This window comes from Ochotona curzoniae, unplaced genomic scaffold, assembly GCF_017591425.1.
Source record: "Ochotona curzoniae isolate NIBS_2020 unplaced genomic scaffold, NIBS_Ocur_1.0 contig_908, whole genome shotgun sequence".
NCBI classification, from domain to species: Eukaryota; Metazoa; Chordata; class Mammalia; order Lagomorpha; family Ochotonidae; genus Ochotona; species Ochotona curzoniae.
The window spans coordinates 7,034,344-7,050,659 of NW_024466607.1; the positions used below are offsets into that span (position 1 = coordinate 7,034,344).

General features: G+C 57.9%; 1 protein-coding gene across 4 annotated transcripts in view; it reads right to left on the minus strand.

Moving 5' to 3' along the window:
• SLC6A6 (solute carrier family 6 member 6) overlaps positions 1-9,650 on the minus strand; it is a 64,641-nt gene extending 54,991 nt beyond the window's left edge. The window contains exon 1 of one of the 4 annotated variants that reach the window (XM_040995263.1): positions 9,598-9,650. The gene's annotated coding sequence lies outside the window, so the exon portion shown is untranslated. Of the gene's footprint in view, positions 1-7,282; positions 7,535-9,597 lie in introns of those variants that run through there. The other 3 variants (XM_040995265.1, XM_040995261.1, XM_040995264.1) reach the window with 3 other exon arrangements.
• Between the last annotated feature and the right edge of the window lie 6,666 nt (positions 9,651-16,316).

The window sequence follows — 16,316 nt, forward strand, 5'->3', positions numbered from 1 at the left end:
CCCACTGCTGAAGGCTTGGTCTCAGTCAAGGCAATTGCAGACAGGGGCTTCTGGCTGCTACAGTGCCTGTCTGAGGAAGGCTGGGTCTCAGGAGCCAGGCAGCACAGCCTCTTCCTGGCATGTGCATGAGGAGGTGTGGGGTGCTGTGGGGAGGTTACAGCCCTAACTAGTGCAGAGGCCATGAGGCTCCCACGGGGAGCCATGGACGCACCTGATGGAGACCTGAGTCTCACCTCTAAGGAGTGGCAACCCTTGTCGCCATGCTGTCTGAGTCAGCGCTGGCCAGCTAACGGGACCAGGAGCTCTCACTCCTGATCAGAATCAACCTGTCAAATGCTGCCAGGGCTAGGCCAGAGCTGGGAAAGTGGCCAGGGGTGCTTGAGGACTCTGGAGAGCAGGAAGGGACACGGCCCCTCCGCTTTTCCCACGGAGCCCAGGTAAAGCTGTGGCCAAGTGCCCACCAACAGCAACTGGCTGGGATTCATGACACACAGCCAGGGCTGCTGGGAGACCCCCTAGGCCTGGAACAAGAAGGCTGGATGGAGAAGAACTGATCGGAGAAGGACAGCAGAACGCAAGTCCTTTTGCAGGATGCGGCTGCTGCTTTTCTCTCTCTCGTTTTAAGGTCATCTCTGATCTTTATCCCACCAATGGTGGAGGGGACAGCGTCACTGCAGCTCTGCCCCAGGCGCCTCTAAACCCAGGTCCCAAACTGAGACACCTCCTTGCATAGTGGGGACTAGAACTTCCTGAAATTCCAACAGGAGGCTTCACCCTCACCTCAGACAGTACCCCACGTGGGACCCTGCACCCCTACACCATGGAGAAGGGTTTTCTGCTCTGTTCTTCAGCAGGTAACTTCCCAGGCATGCGAAGCCCCCAGGGTCACCCTTCCCAGGTTGGGGAAACAAGGACCGCCAGGTCACAGAGAAAGCCGAAGCCAAGGCATGCAGGTCATGGTGCTGCACCAGCTGGGCCCTCACTCGGACCAGGGCCTCTGTTTCCACTTGCGGCTGCCACCAGACAGCTCCATGGGAGCATGATCGGGTCTGTTTTGTTTGCCAGCCAGTCCCCAGGGCCTGTGACATACAGGCTACTGCTGGGCAGATGAAGGAAGCAAAGTGATGGGCAGACGGATGGTTGGTGATGAGTGGTTGGGTGGATGGGTGGGTATGAGTAGGTGAACAGGCAGGTGGATGTCATTTCCAAACAGGGACTCACTCAGATGTCCCAGCTGTGTTCCCATCTCTGCAGGGAAAGCAGACGTTTCTGATGGGTTTGCTCAGCACCCCTAGGAAAGGGGGCCATTGCCCTGCGTCCTAGTGTGTCCACCCCTCCCCGAATGTCATCCCAGCCAGGATGTCACACGAGATCACCAATGTCTGGACGAGAGCCTGAGTAAAGGCCACAGGAGCCCAGGGCCAGGCAGCCTTAAGCCCCTTTTGCACCTGTGTGACATTTTTGAAGGCTTGCTAGGTGCCAGGCACCACTCAGGAAGTGCCTCGTGGCTCAGGGTACATCCCACTGCCACGTGCAGGGAGGGATAAGGACCAACGCAAGCAAGGGCCTCACGGACAGAACAGCGCAGGCAGGACCCAAAGAGCTGATGCCAGGCCCCAGAGAAGGGACCAGCCACGCCACTGGGAAATGGAGAATCTTCTGCAGGTGAGAGGGAGACTGGCTGTGGGCCTGACCAGCAGGGCTGGGCAAAGAGTTTGAACTTGATCTTAAGGAGCACTTGGGGGACTTGTGAACCAGACAGCGGCACATGGGAGCTGGCCCTGGAGGCAGCCCCACTGCCCAGGACTCCAGTGGCTTCTGTTTGTGGTGGGGACAGCGGGCACCACCTCATGCCAGCAGGAAGGCCCCAAAGCCACACGCTGAGCCACCCTCCGCAGGTGCCTCATGGTGGCAGGGGAGCAGCAGCGTCCTCATGGCCTCCCCTCCCATGCCCTTTGTCCCCTGGGCTGGAGGCCTCTGTTCACTGAACCTACCACGCTCCTCCACCCCCACCCCAGCAGCCCTGGGCTGAGGACTTCCCACTGGAAAGGAGACAATGGAATGGGGGGGGGGGAGGAACAGAGAGGGAAAGGGGCAGTGATTCAGCTCTGTATGGAATGCGAGGAAAAGCTGCGCAGAGGAGTCTCAGGCCAGCCAGCAGCGGGAGGGACCCTGGACACATGCAGATCTAGGCTCCACGTGGGCTCAGTAAGGGCTGGGTGGGCCCCAGGGTGAGAACAGTTGAAGAAGGCCACCCTCCTTTTTCCTGGTCCAGGTCTGCTGAGATGCCTACCTGAGGATGGGAACAGTCCCTTGCCAGACCCACCCCTCATGCCATGACCTCAATCCCCCAGCCTGATCCAGGGTGCTCCTTGCACAGAAGAGCTGTACAGAACTACTCCCCTCCCCCCACCCCCGTGAGGGTACAGCCCTCCTGACACCTTTCTCATCTGGAAATACTGAGCAGGCTGGGCCTGCTTCTATGGGTGCCTGCAGGGCAAGTTCAAAGCCACAGGATGGGTATGTCATCCTGGAGGTCCCAGGAGCAGGATAACCCCTTTTTGTTTTAACATGGAAAGGGTCCACAATGGCCTGTGGTTATCTAGACCCAAGCAAACAGAATGGAGAAGAGTGTGATGTCACTTCGCCATGGCTGGCTTGCTGAACAGATCCTACATAAACCCTGAATCACAGAGAAGAAAACTGATCCACAAAGCAACAAAGAGGAGTTTGTGTCTGTATCGTCCCCCAAGAGATGCAGCAAAAGCTGCACACAAAGGGAGATGCACAGCTTTCAGGCCTTTGTCATTTCAGAAAGAAAGCAAGATGACAGACAGATGTCCATCCTCTTGCTGGCTAGAGACTGTGCCTGCCTTGAACGGGGTGAAATGGTCCGTTTTCAGTGGGTTGCTTTTTACAGCGTGAGGTGTCTCATGGCTGTGATTCAATGTGTTAACAAGTTAGTGTCTATCTACCTTGTGACACCTCCTGGAGGCAGCTCCAGCTCTCCAGAAACGAAGACACAGTCCACAGAAGAGTTGCCCACATTCGCCCAAGTTTTATCCAGAATAGCCCACATTGGAAGTCACCAAGACACCCACCAGTGGGTAACAGCCAAGCAAAGAGGGGTCCAGCAGCCCTAAGGTTCATGGGGGATCTAAATCGTGATGGCCCCTAACAGCCCAAGCCCTCTAACCGCTGTCTTCCCTACACGCCCGCCTGTGACAAAGTCTAATTTCTAAGTTAGGACAGTAAGAGATTAACAGCAATAGCTAATAGAAAGGCAACAATATACTGTCATAAAGTTATCTACGACTTACGAGGCGCACATTTCTGGAATTTTCCATGTTGCTCTATCAGGTTGTAGGTTGGCCACAGGTAAGTGAAACTGCAGAAAAGCAAAACTGAGGGCAAGCAGAGGCAGCTGCGTGCCCACACAGTGGAAATGCCACTCAGCAAGAAGGGGATTCACCGTGGGTGGGCACACTCGGGGACATCAGGCAGAGAAACGTCAGATTCCATGCCAAAATAGTCGCTGCACAGCCCACTGAAGGAAGTGGCTCCAAATCAGCAAGCAGCTTGTTTTGGGTGCCAGGGATGCAAGACAAGTTTCCAGGGTGCTAGAAGCAGTTGATTATCAACCTGGGCTACTAGAAGCATAGATGTTATGCTTTTGATTTTAAAATATTTCGGGAAAATAATCATGAGAGAACTTTTTAAAAAGGCAGATTCCGAGGCCACCCCACCTGGGACTTCTGAATGGGCCTGGCCTTGGGATCTGGATTTTTTTTTTTTTAAGGAAGGAAAAAGAAAAACTAGAAAAAGGATTCCAAGTGATTGTGTAGCTTGGCTGCAGGCTGGGCAGCCACCGCCTCACGCCCTAGGGGTTTGCCTGCTGGCTTTCACAAGATAGGCTTGCTTGGCCAAGTCCCTTGCTCTGCCACCCCCAACCCCCTAGTTCCCACCCCTGGCATCCACCTCCACTCCAGGTGAGGAGGGAATACCCCACAACCACGTCCACAGCTCACCCTGAAGACGCTCGGGTGCATGCTCCGGGGAGGTCAACACCAGAGAATTAATGGCCTGTGCACCTGCCAGGCAGCGCGCCCAGGTCTTCACCCCAGGTGTACTGAAAGGGCTTGGGGCAACATTCACTGGCACAGAAAATGCTCCTGCTCTGCCCAACAGCACCTGAGCCACGGCTGGCTCCTGAACCACCCTGGATCTTGACTTGCCATCGGGGGTCCCCCGGGCTGCATATTAGCCTGGCTTCTCCCCCTCTGGCCTCAAACACAGCTGGTCCTACTTCTATCATTGCTGCTTAACTTCTTCAGCATTCAAGGCCACCAATCTGGCTCCTGTCCTCTTGCCAGCTGAGGACTCAGGGACCCTGCTTTATGTCTTAGTGCTCTAGAGCAGCTGTACCTCCTGCTTGGCATGTCAACTCCTAGGAGAGACCATGCCTCCAGCACGTCCTGGCAGAGGCCAAAGTGCCTCTGCCACACTCCACCTGTGGATGGGCAAGGGACAGTCTGCACCTCATTCCACAGATAAGGAAATTGAGGCCCCTGGAAAGATTGCCTGCAGGGGCTAGAGCAGGCCTGGGGCTTCAGCACCCTGCAGATAGCCATGGTCCCAGAGCCAGCAGCTCCCCAGGAGTCAACATTCTACCTCAAGTCCAGTGCCTGCCCATCACCGGGCCTAGCCAAGCACATGGACACATTTAGAATGAGCTGGCACCCTCACTTGAAGGCCTCTTGGGCATGCCACCCATTCACACACACCTTGGCTGAGGCAAGTGGACAGCCTTAAATTAGGAAGACACTGGCCCCTCAAATGTGACTGGTGTCCAGCACTTGTTGAATGATGGGGGGGGGGGGCGGGCAGCCTGCACCTGCCAAGGTGGCTCCATTCCACCCCCTCCCCAGCTCCCTCTGGCTGCGGCCAAGCTGAATGGCAGGCAACCCTCCTCATGCGCTTCTAAAGCTCCTCAAGATCCCTAGGGATGCGGCCACTGACTCGCAGGTGTGTCGCCACTCGGGACCTTTGGAAAAGACATCCAGAGAAGCACCGAGTGACAGATCACTCTGCTACCTGCTGCAGGAGGGGCTCCAGGGAAGGAAGACACAGGACAGAGCCATGGTGCTAACGGCTCCAGCCCAGAGGATGGGAGCACCACCCCCCTGACTTTCCCTGGGTCCCGGCTTCCCAGGAAGTCAGCATCCAGAGCGCGCCATGGGGAGTCCTTTGGAAACACAATGGAGTCTCGGTGCAGTCAAGGCCAAGGCTCCCATGCAGCCCGTGTTTTGCCCATCTATAAAATGGGCACCACCCAGCAAGAGCTCCAGACGGGGATCTAATCCCCTCTGGGATGGGGTGAGAGGGTCTGGTGGCGACTGTAACTCCGGGCAGGCCAAGGGGGCACTGGGAAGGACGAGGACTTCAGAATGTGCCTACCACAGACAATGGCGACCTAGGAACTCATGACCCCTCTAATCTGGTGCCCTGTGGCGGGGCCGGCTTTACAGCTTACCACAAGCTTATTCAGACTCATCCCCTCAAGGACGCCAGCACTGGCATTCTCGTTGCTGGGACAGCCGAGCCCAGTTGCAAAGACACCAAGAGAATTGCCCAAGGTCACCTGTTCCTGAAGACAGGTTACAGCACTCCCAGGACCTGGTTACTGCCTCGGATCCCTGGCTTACTCACTCAACTGGCAGACTCCCCCCCCTGCCCATTTCACAGATGAGGAAACTGAGCCTAAAGAAAAAAGTTTGCCCAAGGTCAGCCAGGCGCTGAGCCAGACCCATGACCTCCAGCAGGTTTGCTGGTCCGACCCTGCCGTGGGGTCTCAGCCCACTTGGGCAGGGGCCCTGGCAGTGCCCCCACACCATCCTGATGAGATCTCTTCCCTCGCCCCGCCCCCACCTGTTCGAGCCCACCCCACACTCCCAGGACAACTCCCTGGTCTAGAGGCAGGCATGCGGTTGCTAAGCACTCACCCGCTCTCCCTCGTAAAAATAAACTCCCTCTGCCTGGGAGGCTCTGGGTGAGATCCCCTCCCTTCCAGCCAGCAAAAAATTAAAACGAAATTGTACAAAAGATCTCCTCGAGACATCTACTGGAACGTTGGCTGTGGCCAAGGCAGCCGATTTCTTCAGTCCAGGAGAACCACGCAGCCCTGACCCGCAGCCCCCAAAACCCTCCTGTTGGGGCATCTGGTCGGGCCGTGAGCAGATCTACTTTCCCTGGCAGGCTGGGGGGCTCAGGCTGTCTCTCCAGCCTGTGAAGCTGGTCCTGGGAGAGACCGGGACCTGGCAGAAGCTGGGCAGGGACCAAAATAGCCAGAGCAGGGGCGCTGCCCGGCACACACCTCCCTCCTAGCCTGCACCCACGGAAGACAGCTCACAGGTGCCTTCCAGTCCATTGAGGCAAAGCCTGGACTGCCGATGGTCCAGTTCTCCCTACACAGCTGGGAGGGGAGTGGCCCAAAAGAGGAACCCAAAGGGCGAAGTGGGGTGGATGTGTCCTGCTGGCCCTACCCGCGGCCCCTGGCTGTCCCTCTGCACCTCGAGCTCCTTGCTCAGATTGGCCGGACAACGGGCACTGCCTCCTGCACGCTTCACACACGGGCAACCTGCAGCCACCCTGTCATCTTCCCTAGGCAGTATCTGCCCTGGAAAGCCAGGCTCTGGGCCATTCAGCCCTTTAGGCACCAAGGACGCCCCCAGCCACCCAGGGACAATCGGAGGCACCAAAATACCCTCAACCAGAGCCTTGAAGACAGAGGGACGCACACGTGCGCACTGCCTCTTGCCCGGAGGAGGTGCTCACACAGGCGCACGGCAGGGACGCGGTGCCGCGGCCACACTCAACTGTCTCAGGCGCACACACACAGAGCCCCGCACCCAGAACACACTGAGGCACACATGAACACGCTGTTGGGGGCATCAGAGGCAGCCGCCCGCGCGTACATACATAGACATGTGCAGGGATCCGGCGGGCACGCGCACAGACACATACATCACACACACACCTGCAGCCTGCACCCGCAGCGACCGCCCTCTCCTAGGGAAACAATAACGGCCCCACCGGCGCACTGGGCGGGCGACCTCTGTTCCTCCCTCGGGGCGAGAGGGGCGCAGGCACCGAGGGCGCTAGGCGGAGAAGGGACCGAGTCCCGCTGGGATGTGGGAGGCGGCTGGAGCGCGGGGCTGGGCAGCAGGCTGCAGGCGGCGGGCAGCTCCGGCTCCGCGCGCCCGGCTCCCCGTCGCTCCGGTACCTGGGCTCGCCGCGGCGCTGCGCTCGGCTGCGCTCGGTTCCACCGACAGGGAACTGCCCGCCGCCTCGATCTCCGACCCTCGGGGTCTGCGCTCCGCACTCGCTGTCTGCGCGGCGCGGCCTCTGGGCTCGCGATCCTCAGGGCTCGGCGCTGGCGGTGGAGAGCGGCTGCAGCCAGGGACAGGGGCTCGGCGCTGGCGGCGGCGCGGAGGAAGCGGTAATTTATAAGCGGCTTCTTCCTGACCTCGCGTGTCTGTTGTCTGAACAGGCAGCTCTCAGCATCACCCATCCTGCTGGGTGGAAAAATACCAGCTCGGCCGGGCCAGGGGCGGGGCAGGGGCGGGGCCTGGGTACCCAGCCCCGCCCACGCGCGGGACACACACACACACACGCACACGCACACACACACACACAGAGGCAGGCGCACGCGCGCACACAAAATGCACGCACGCGCGTGCGGGTTCGGACACACAAAGAACCGGGCTCGCCTCGCTGAGGGCGCGCGCACACACACCCTGCAGTGGGGCGGGGAGTGCTGCATCCCAGGGCTGGTGCCAAGTAGTACAGCCCCTGTGTGCAGAGGAAGCACCAGAGAGACCCTGGACCAAACTGGTCCCCGCTCTGGTCACACACCCATCCACCTGACTCAGGGGATGAGGCCTGGGGCTGCTGAAGCAGCGAGGTGGGATGATCCTACAGGTTCTCCCAGCCTTCCCGTGCTTGTAGGGAAAAACTGGGCAGGGTCACTGAGCTCTGCCTAGCTGGAGGAGGCCCTGAGGCCCCAGCATCCTGGCTGTGTGACTTTGAGCACTTCACAGATGCTCTGCATGCCTTGGTTTCCCCAACTGTAAAATGGAAACAGCCATAGTCAAGCCAATCTCCACTGGCTTCTCCGAGGAGCCAAGGTTAACTTAACAGTGCAAGGAGCTGGGAACAGCACCCGGCACCCAGCACCTGGGAGGTGCCAAGCGAGTGTCAGCGTGGGTGACTATTTATAAGCGGGGCTGGGGTGTGCGCCATTATTCTTGCCCTTATTTGAATGCACGGCTCCTTGGAGACCGTTTTCCACACCAGCGTCCTGGCTGAGCAGCCAGGGAAGTGCTGTGTGACCTCCAGCGAGATCTCTCCCCATCACAGCTCCTCACAGCTCCCAGCTGTGTGCCCCCTGACACCACTCTGCACCTGTATGGCTGTGTGAACAGCACAAGAACCCTTCCACCTCCTAACTAGAGAAAAAAGAAACAAGGTGGACAACCACACCTGGTCCAGCCTGGCTCCCCTGCCAGCTGTGGCTCCCTTCCCCCAGGCAGTACAGAGGAGCCCAGGGGTGCCACATCCCTCATGTCTTCCTTTGAGGGCCCTGCTACTCGGCTCCAGCCTGGCCCTCCAGCTAGCTCTGTCTCCCCACCCTCCTGGCACAGGGCCACCCGCCCATGCCTTCCCCAGCCCTCTCTACTGGCTGCAGCGCCCTTCCCTCCAGGGAGAGACCAGTAGTGCCTCTCCAACGCTGCAGTGTCCTGGATGACATTCAGTTCTGGGTACACCTTTGTAACAGGGTAACTGTACCCATTGTATGGGTGACAACACTGAAGCCGGAGAAAAGAAACAATGTCATGTCCAGGTCCCTCTGCTTCTCCTAGCGTGAATGAGGTTCCTCTCTGAACTGCAGGGGCAAGAACTCTGACTCCTGTCACTGCCCGCAGCGCCGGCAGGGGAGGCCAGAGAAGGCCCCAGAGCACAGCATTATAGGCTGAACCAAAGCGAGGCTTGGGGCCTGGTGCTTTTGCCCCCATCAAGACTGTGGGTCTAACACGGACCTAGCACACAGCTGACACTCAACAAATGCTTGCTGCTTTCATGGTATGCCCTGGGCAGCTTAGTGCATTTAAGGAAGTTAACCCCTTCCTTCCTCCCGGAAGTCCTACCAGGTCAGCACTGATGTCCCAGCACTGCAGAGAAGGGAAGAAACTTGCTCACCCAGAGTCACCCAGCTGGGGCTGAGCGTAAGCATCTGGCTCCAGGGATGACAGTGAGATATGAGTGGCTGCCAGATCAAAAGCCTAATCCCAGGAGAGCAGGGGCAGCTGGCAGGAGGGAGCAGAGGAAGAGCCAGGAGGAGGGTTGGCAAGAGGTGGGGCCGGGACAGGATGGCCAGGCAGGAGGCGGGGCTCGCCCCATGCACAGGGTGAGGCCAGAGGCTCCCAGCTGCAGATCTTAGGTCTGCTGCTTCCAGGCTGTGTGACTTGGGCTTGCACGCCCGCTCACTGGACTTCAGTGTCTGTCCCCCCCCCAACCTCCCCGCCACACACCTGTTACCTGGGATAGCAGCTTTGCCCCGTCAGGCCAGTGTGAGAAGTCAAAGTTTTTAAATGGAGGGTCCCTGCACTGCAGTCAGCTCAGGGTTGCTTCTTTGGCCTCCACTTGGCTTCGAAATGTTTAACACAGGTTGCCATGAATAACAATACAGGGGATTTCACAATGTGAAAGTCTGTAGGCTTGAGGTGGGCGTGGTGCTGATTGCTATGCTTCTGAGCTGGCTTCCTGCTAAGACGTCCTGGCAGGCGGCAGGTGGTGTCTCAGCACCTGTCCCAGCTACCCATTTAGGAAGTGTAGACCATTCTGGGTTCCTGCCTTCAGCCTGGCCAGTTCTGGCTGTTGCAGGCATTTGAGATGTGAATTCCCAGATAAAAAATTTCTTCTCTGACTTTCAAGTGGATGAAAAGGAATAACCACTATTTTAAAAATCTGAATTTGAGCCCGAAGCGATGGGTCAGTGGCTAAATCCTCACCTTGCAAGCGCCGGGATCTCGTGTTCATGTCCTGGCTGCTCCACTTCCCATCCAGCTCCCTCTGGACCCAAAGCCCTGGGACCCTGCCCCTGCATGGGCTCCTGGCTCCTGATCAGCTCAGCTCTGACTATTGTGACCATTTGGGAAGTGAACCAGCAGATGGAAGAGCATTCTCTCTATCCTTCTCTCCACAAATATGATCTGATCAAAAGAAAATAAGAAATAAGAAAATCTCTTTAAGGAAAAAAATCTTAATTAGTGGTTTCGCTTGAAAATTGCCCAAAACTGAACTACTTTGGTCCCATACCTACCTGTGCAATGGTTGGGAGCTGGGGGAATATCACTGTTTCCCACATGGCCAGTTGGGTCCTGACTGCCACACGCTGATCCCTGCAGGGGCCTGGGTTTGAGATGCATGCTGTATTTGTGCCCTGGCCAGGGCAAGAGAGCTGGAAGCTGCAGAAAGACTAAGTACCCACAGTGGCGAATGCATTGGCACCGAGCAGGGACATCCAGGAAAACTGGGCAGAGGTTTCCCTCGGAAGCCAAGTGCTAGGCTGAAATTCCACTGGGACTAAGTGCCCATTTCCAGAATGAAAATGGACAGCGGGCAGAGCTCCTGGGAAGTGCCCACGAGGTGCTGGCGAGGTCCCAGGACTCAGGCCGCAGCCATTCAATGGCTTTTTCCAACAGCTCTGCATAGAAAAACAAGAGCTATGCATGCCCCAGTCGGAGTGCTGGGTTCAATACTTGGCTCCAGCTCCTGACTCCAGCTTTGTGCTGATGCACACCCTGCGAGGCAGCAGGTGATGGTTCAAGTACTAGGGGCTCTGCCACTTGTATGGGAGGCCTGGAACAGGCTCCTGGCTCCTGGCTTCAGCCTGGCTTAGTCTCAGCTACTGGGGGCATTTGGAGAAGGACCCAGCAGATGGGAGCTCTCTCTCTCTTTTAAGATTTATTTATCTTTATTGAAAGGTCAGATACACAGAGAGGAGGAGAGACAGAGAGGAAGAATTTCTGTCCTATGATTCACTCCCCAAGTGATCACAACAGCTGGTGCTGAGCCGATCTGAAGCCAGGAGCCAGGAGCCAGGAGCTTCTTCTGGGTCTCCCTCACGGGTGCAAGGTCCTAAGGCCTTGGGCCATCCTTGACTGCTTTCCCAGGCCACATGCAGGGAGCTGGATGGAAAGTGGGGCCGCTGGGATTAGAACCAGCCCCATATGGGATCCCGGCGCGTGCAAGGCGAGGACTTTAGCCACTAGGCTATTGCTCCGGGCCCAGCTCTCTGTGTCTTCTTCTCTGCAGCTCCAAAAGAGAAAAATGGATGCACCAAGGTTCCGAGAAAATCATTCATTTCTTGCCAGGAAAGATCTGGTGTAGGCCTATGGGAGGTGCAGCCCACACTGGGGAACCTGGCTGGCTTGGCAATGGCTGGCTCTCGGTAGTTACCCACTTTACAAGGTTGGAGCTGTGTGACCAGCCTTGTGGAACCCTCAGGACATTACTCCCAAGAGCAGCCCTGAGGAGACAACCGCAGGGGCTACCAGGTGGCCCTCTCCCCATGCTGGCCACTGTCTCTTGTACTGGTCGTCACACACACCACAGAGCCTTCCGGCATCTGCTGCCTGCTTGCAGTTCCCGCCTGCCTTTCCCAGGCTGTGTGTCCCAGAGTGAACAATGTGACTTGGACATGCCTTAGTATCCTATGGCAAAGCCAGACTAATCAGAGCCTGCCTGCCTGTGATGGTCAGGAGGAACAAGCCTAGTGCCTGGCACAAAAGCCTATGGTGGCCAGCTGGGACACCTGCCGAGTCTCCCTACTCTGTGTGCCCCAGGGCCTCCACCAGAGCTACTGCCTCCTGCTGCTGTTCCATAGCCCGAGTCTCGCTCGGAGCCCCAGCAGCACCCAGCCTGGAGCCTGGGGCGCAAAGAACCTTGGGAAATGCTCGCTGGGTGTGGCCTGTGGGCAGCAAGTCCTCACTTCCTCCTTCCTCCGGGGCAGGAGAGGTCGAACAGCCCCAGAGCCGGGCAGAGGGGGCCGTGTCAGTGCCAGGGGACAGACTGGAGGGGGTGGGAGACGGGGATGCAGGGACGCCTTCCTTCACTCACTGATGCTGCGACAGTCGCTCTCAGCCCTACACCACGCAGGACCAGGCTGCCCTGGACTTCCTTCTAGGTGACCGCAAGGGACTCCTCCCGAGGCTTCCTCTCCCTCCCTGCCACTTCTCCCCTGCCCTCCTCCTGCCACCCTGCCCCCACCGAGTCTATCTCAGGAGGCAGGTGGGATCCTGGACTGCGCAAGCTACTTTGGCAGTTTCTGACAAGGCTGCACGCTTCCCATAGAGCTTTGAGCCTGCAACTCCACACCCAGGTACGCCCACCCAAAGCTGACACAGAGTACAAATGGCTGCACTGGTCAGAACAGCCGGAACAGGAAGCAGGAGAGGAGAGCAGAAGGCAGGGCCCACTCGGACGCCGCCCCACACTGGGTGTGAGCCCCAGCATGGGCCTCCACATCGGGCAGCCTCGGTGAGGGCACCAGGGACAGGGTTGACCAGAAAACCCCTGGAACCCTCTGTAATGTGGATCACTTCTAACTGAGACTCAGCAGGGGCAAATGCTGGCCTGCTCCAGCCTGGAGCTGAGTCTAGGCAGCCTGGTCCTCACCCCAGTGCCGGGCTGTGGCAGCCAGCCAAGCTCCCTCGTAGTCTGGCACCTGCAAAGGCTACACTGGTGCCTGGGTCAGGGTGGGAGTCTAACATGCAGTATCGATGTTGTAGCCTGGGTTTCCCACCACTGCCTGTCCCTCCCCCACCTCCCCTTCCACTACTTGCAAATCCACTGCGGTCACTTGGGGAGGAGACCTGGCTATAGGACTTCAGCCCCATCTGTGAGAGTTTCCTGTCATTCCCATCTCCCTGGGCCAGCAGGTGGGGGCGGGGAGCAGGATCCCAGTCCTGAGTAGATCCTTGGGGTCTCTGCCTCAGTTTTCCCATGTGTGGCATGAGAAGGCAGTCAAGGAGGGAGGCCCAGCCCTGCCCTCCTCCAGCTGGAAGGAGATCCTCCTCCTGTCAGCAGATCCAGGGTGGGGCTCGAGACCTTGGATTGCAGGGCCAAGGCGCAGTGGGGAGTTGGTTGGGGGTCGTGTTGCTGGACCATACTGAGAGTTATTTAGTGCAGAAAAGAGGGCACTTGGGAGCAGTGCGAAGCCCCCAGTCTACCCAAACCTTTGCAGGGATCTTCCGGTGGGGCCCATCAGTGTGAGAAGTGGCTAGGATCCAAGAACTGTGGCCCCTTGGGGTCACCCAGGAAGCTCAGGACACCTAAAACTGGGTTTGCCTCTAGATATTTCAATGTCACAGGGCATTAGAGGCTGGCCTGGGTCCTGGCCCTCCTGGCTGCTGCGCCCCGAGCAGCGTGGAGTGGCCCAGGCGTTCGCAGACAGAGCTCAGTCTGCTGCATTCTTGCTTGGGCCTCTCCGTGGCTGCCTTCTTATATTTGGCTATTTCCCTCCCTACACGCCCCCAAACACAACAATTCAAAATATTCACTGCTCCCAGACAATAAACAAAGCTGGGGAGGCAGGCAGCTAGCTCCCTGACTGTTTTGTTCCCACTTATGGCCTGATCCAAGACTGGCCTGATTGGGCCCTCGGGCCTGGTCATCAGAGCCAAGGCAGGGTGGGCCCAGCTGGCCCCAGCCTCAGCTCCACTCCTGGAGTCCCAGGGGAGCCAGGCAACCCCCGCCGCCTGCCAATGCTGGCTACCCAGGGAGTCAGAGGCCGAGAGGGTGTGTGCCACCACAGAGCAGTACTGCCAGGGCCCTCTCACCTGTGCTTTGTGGCCCTGGAGGGCGATCCCAGGCAGGTCCTGGGAGAGGAGACAAGCAAGGCCCTCACTGCCCAGTGGCACAGAGGGTAGAGGTGGTTTTGCCACACGGGTGCTTGACCCCAGCCTCTAGGGGCGCTCCCAGCCCTGGTACTTGGAGGCCTCTCACCACGTTTAAGTTTGCACTTGAGTATTTAAATATCTGGGCCCATCTATTCTTCACTAAACAAATGGAACATCCTCTGTAGGTCAGTGGTCGGTGGACAAGAAATGGAGGACAATACCAGGCAACCTGACACCAACAGCATGTGCCCATCTCAGAATCAAGCTCCTGTGCCAGTCACGAGAAGTCAGCCTGTTCTCCCACGCTGGCAAGCGAGTTTTCACTGTGAGCTAGGGACCAAGTTCACACTCAAAGTTCCCAGACTTTCTGGAGCCCTAGACCCTACAAACCCTCACGCAACCTCCCATCCACTGCCAGGCGAGGGGCACAGAGCAGGGGACCCACCCATCTTGGCTGCATGATGGGGGCTGGTTGAGTTGCTGCAAAGGATTCCAGCTCCCTACATCAGAGGGCCTGAGTGGAGTCTTCACTCCTCCACTTCTGATCCAGCTCCCTGCTCCCATGTGTCCCAGGAGGCAGCAGCTGCTTGGGTCTCTCCCAGCCACCTGGGAGACCCAGATGGAGTTCCTGGCTTCTGGTTTCAGAGTGGCCCAGCGCAGCTATCCCATGTATTCGGGAGGGAGACAGCAGAGGGAGCGATCGCTCTCTCCGCTCTACCTTTCAAATAAATACAGTAAGAATAAATATGTATTTTTTATAAAGAGAACAGCCCTCATGCCACCGCTCAGCTGGCTGGAACTGCCATGCATGGTGGCCTGCAGGCACAGCCTTGTTCCTCAGCCTGCTGGGTCTCCTCCTCCTCCTATGTCCATGTGCACGACCACGGCCACCACATCTGGGGCTCCTGGGTGGGACTGAGGAGGCTCCCGCAGGGGGTTTCCTGGAAAGTGCAGAGGCCTGGCCGGTGATGCTGTGTGGCAGTGGGCAAACCCCTGGGTCTGTCTGGGCCTGTCTGGGCCTCCAGTGTAAAGGGACAGTGGGAGAGTGGGCTGCTGCTGCTGCCCACACCCTGGAATCATCACGGAAGGGGGACTCTTCTGGGAAGAATGGAGTTGTTCTGTCCCCATTCTCCCTTCAGGGCTTGGGTCAGCACCTCTTTTTGCAATGCCCATCTCCTTGGTGACAGAGGCGTCCCCAGGCTAGAGCCCCAAGCACAGCAGTCCAGGGCCGTGTCTTGTCATCAGTAGCGGTTGTGCTGTGAGGCACCTCATCTTGGCGGAAAGGCAGTGGCCTCACTCTAGTGAAGTGTGTGAAGGCTGTCTGAGAGTGAGTGTGTTCCCAGGGGAGAGATGACATGAGTGACGGTGCAGGAGATGGGTCAGAGCTGCTTCTGGAAGTCCTGAGCCAGGAGGTGACCTCTGCTGGGCTCTGCTCGAGTGCCTCCTGGCCTCCTGCTCGGGTCTTGTGGCTTCTTCAGTCCTGGGACCCCCGCCCAGTCTTGTCACTGTCGCCATGCCTGGCCTTCTCCCTGCGTCTCTGCCGTCACAGGGTGCCCCCTGCAGTGCAGTCTCTGGGTCCTTATACCAGTTGAATTGGTGTCGTCATGGCCTCTTCTCTTTAAGAACATCTTTAGTGAATTTATTATTAGAAAGGTGGAAGACAGGCAGAGACCACCCATCTGTTGCTTCACTTGCAATAGTGAGGGCCCAGACGGGGGAGGCTGGGAGCTGGGAATTCAACCAAGGTCTCCCTTGGGGTGTCTGAGTGCTGCTCCAGCTCCCAGGGCTGCGTGAACAGGAGCAGAGCAGGACTTGACCCCAGCACCCCGATGCGCAGTGGTGTGGGGTTCACAGGCCACCGGTGCATCTTCTCTGCTGAAGCCCCATGTCTTGTGCTGTTTCCTTCCCATTTTATCTAATTGTAGTCCCTCAAACACCTGTCTAGCTGAGGCGGGGCCAGACTGAAGCCAGAAGCAGGAGTGCCAGCCAGCTCTCCTGTGTGGGTGGCAAGGCCCCGGGCGCCTGGGCCCGCACCTGCCATCTCTCCCGGCACATTAGCAGGGAGCTGTGTTGGAAGCAGAACAGCCAGCAATGGAACAGGGCACTCTCATGTGGGTGTCTAGCAGTGCCATAACACCCATCTCTACAAAATGGTTTTGAAAAAAAAGAAAAAAAAAACAAAACCCTAATTTAGCGACACACCTGACACCCTGTGGGGCCATCTGGAAACCTTATGTAGTGCCTGTGCTGGGAACTGTCTGGAGAAACATCATCTTCATGGTGACAAGGGCTCTTCTGGGTCATTTGTGTGGTCCAAAGGCTATGCGTGTGGTCTTTCTAGTCCCCAGATATGAC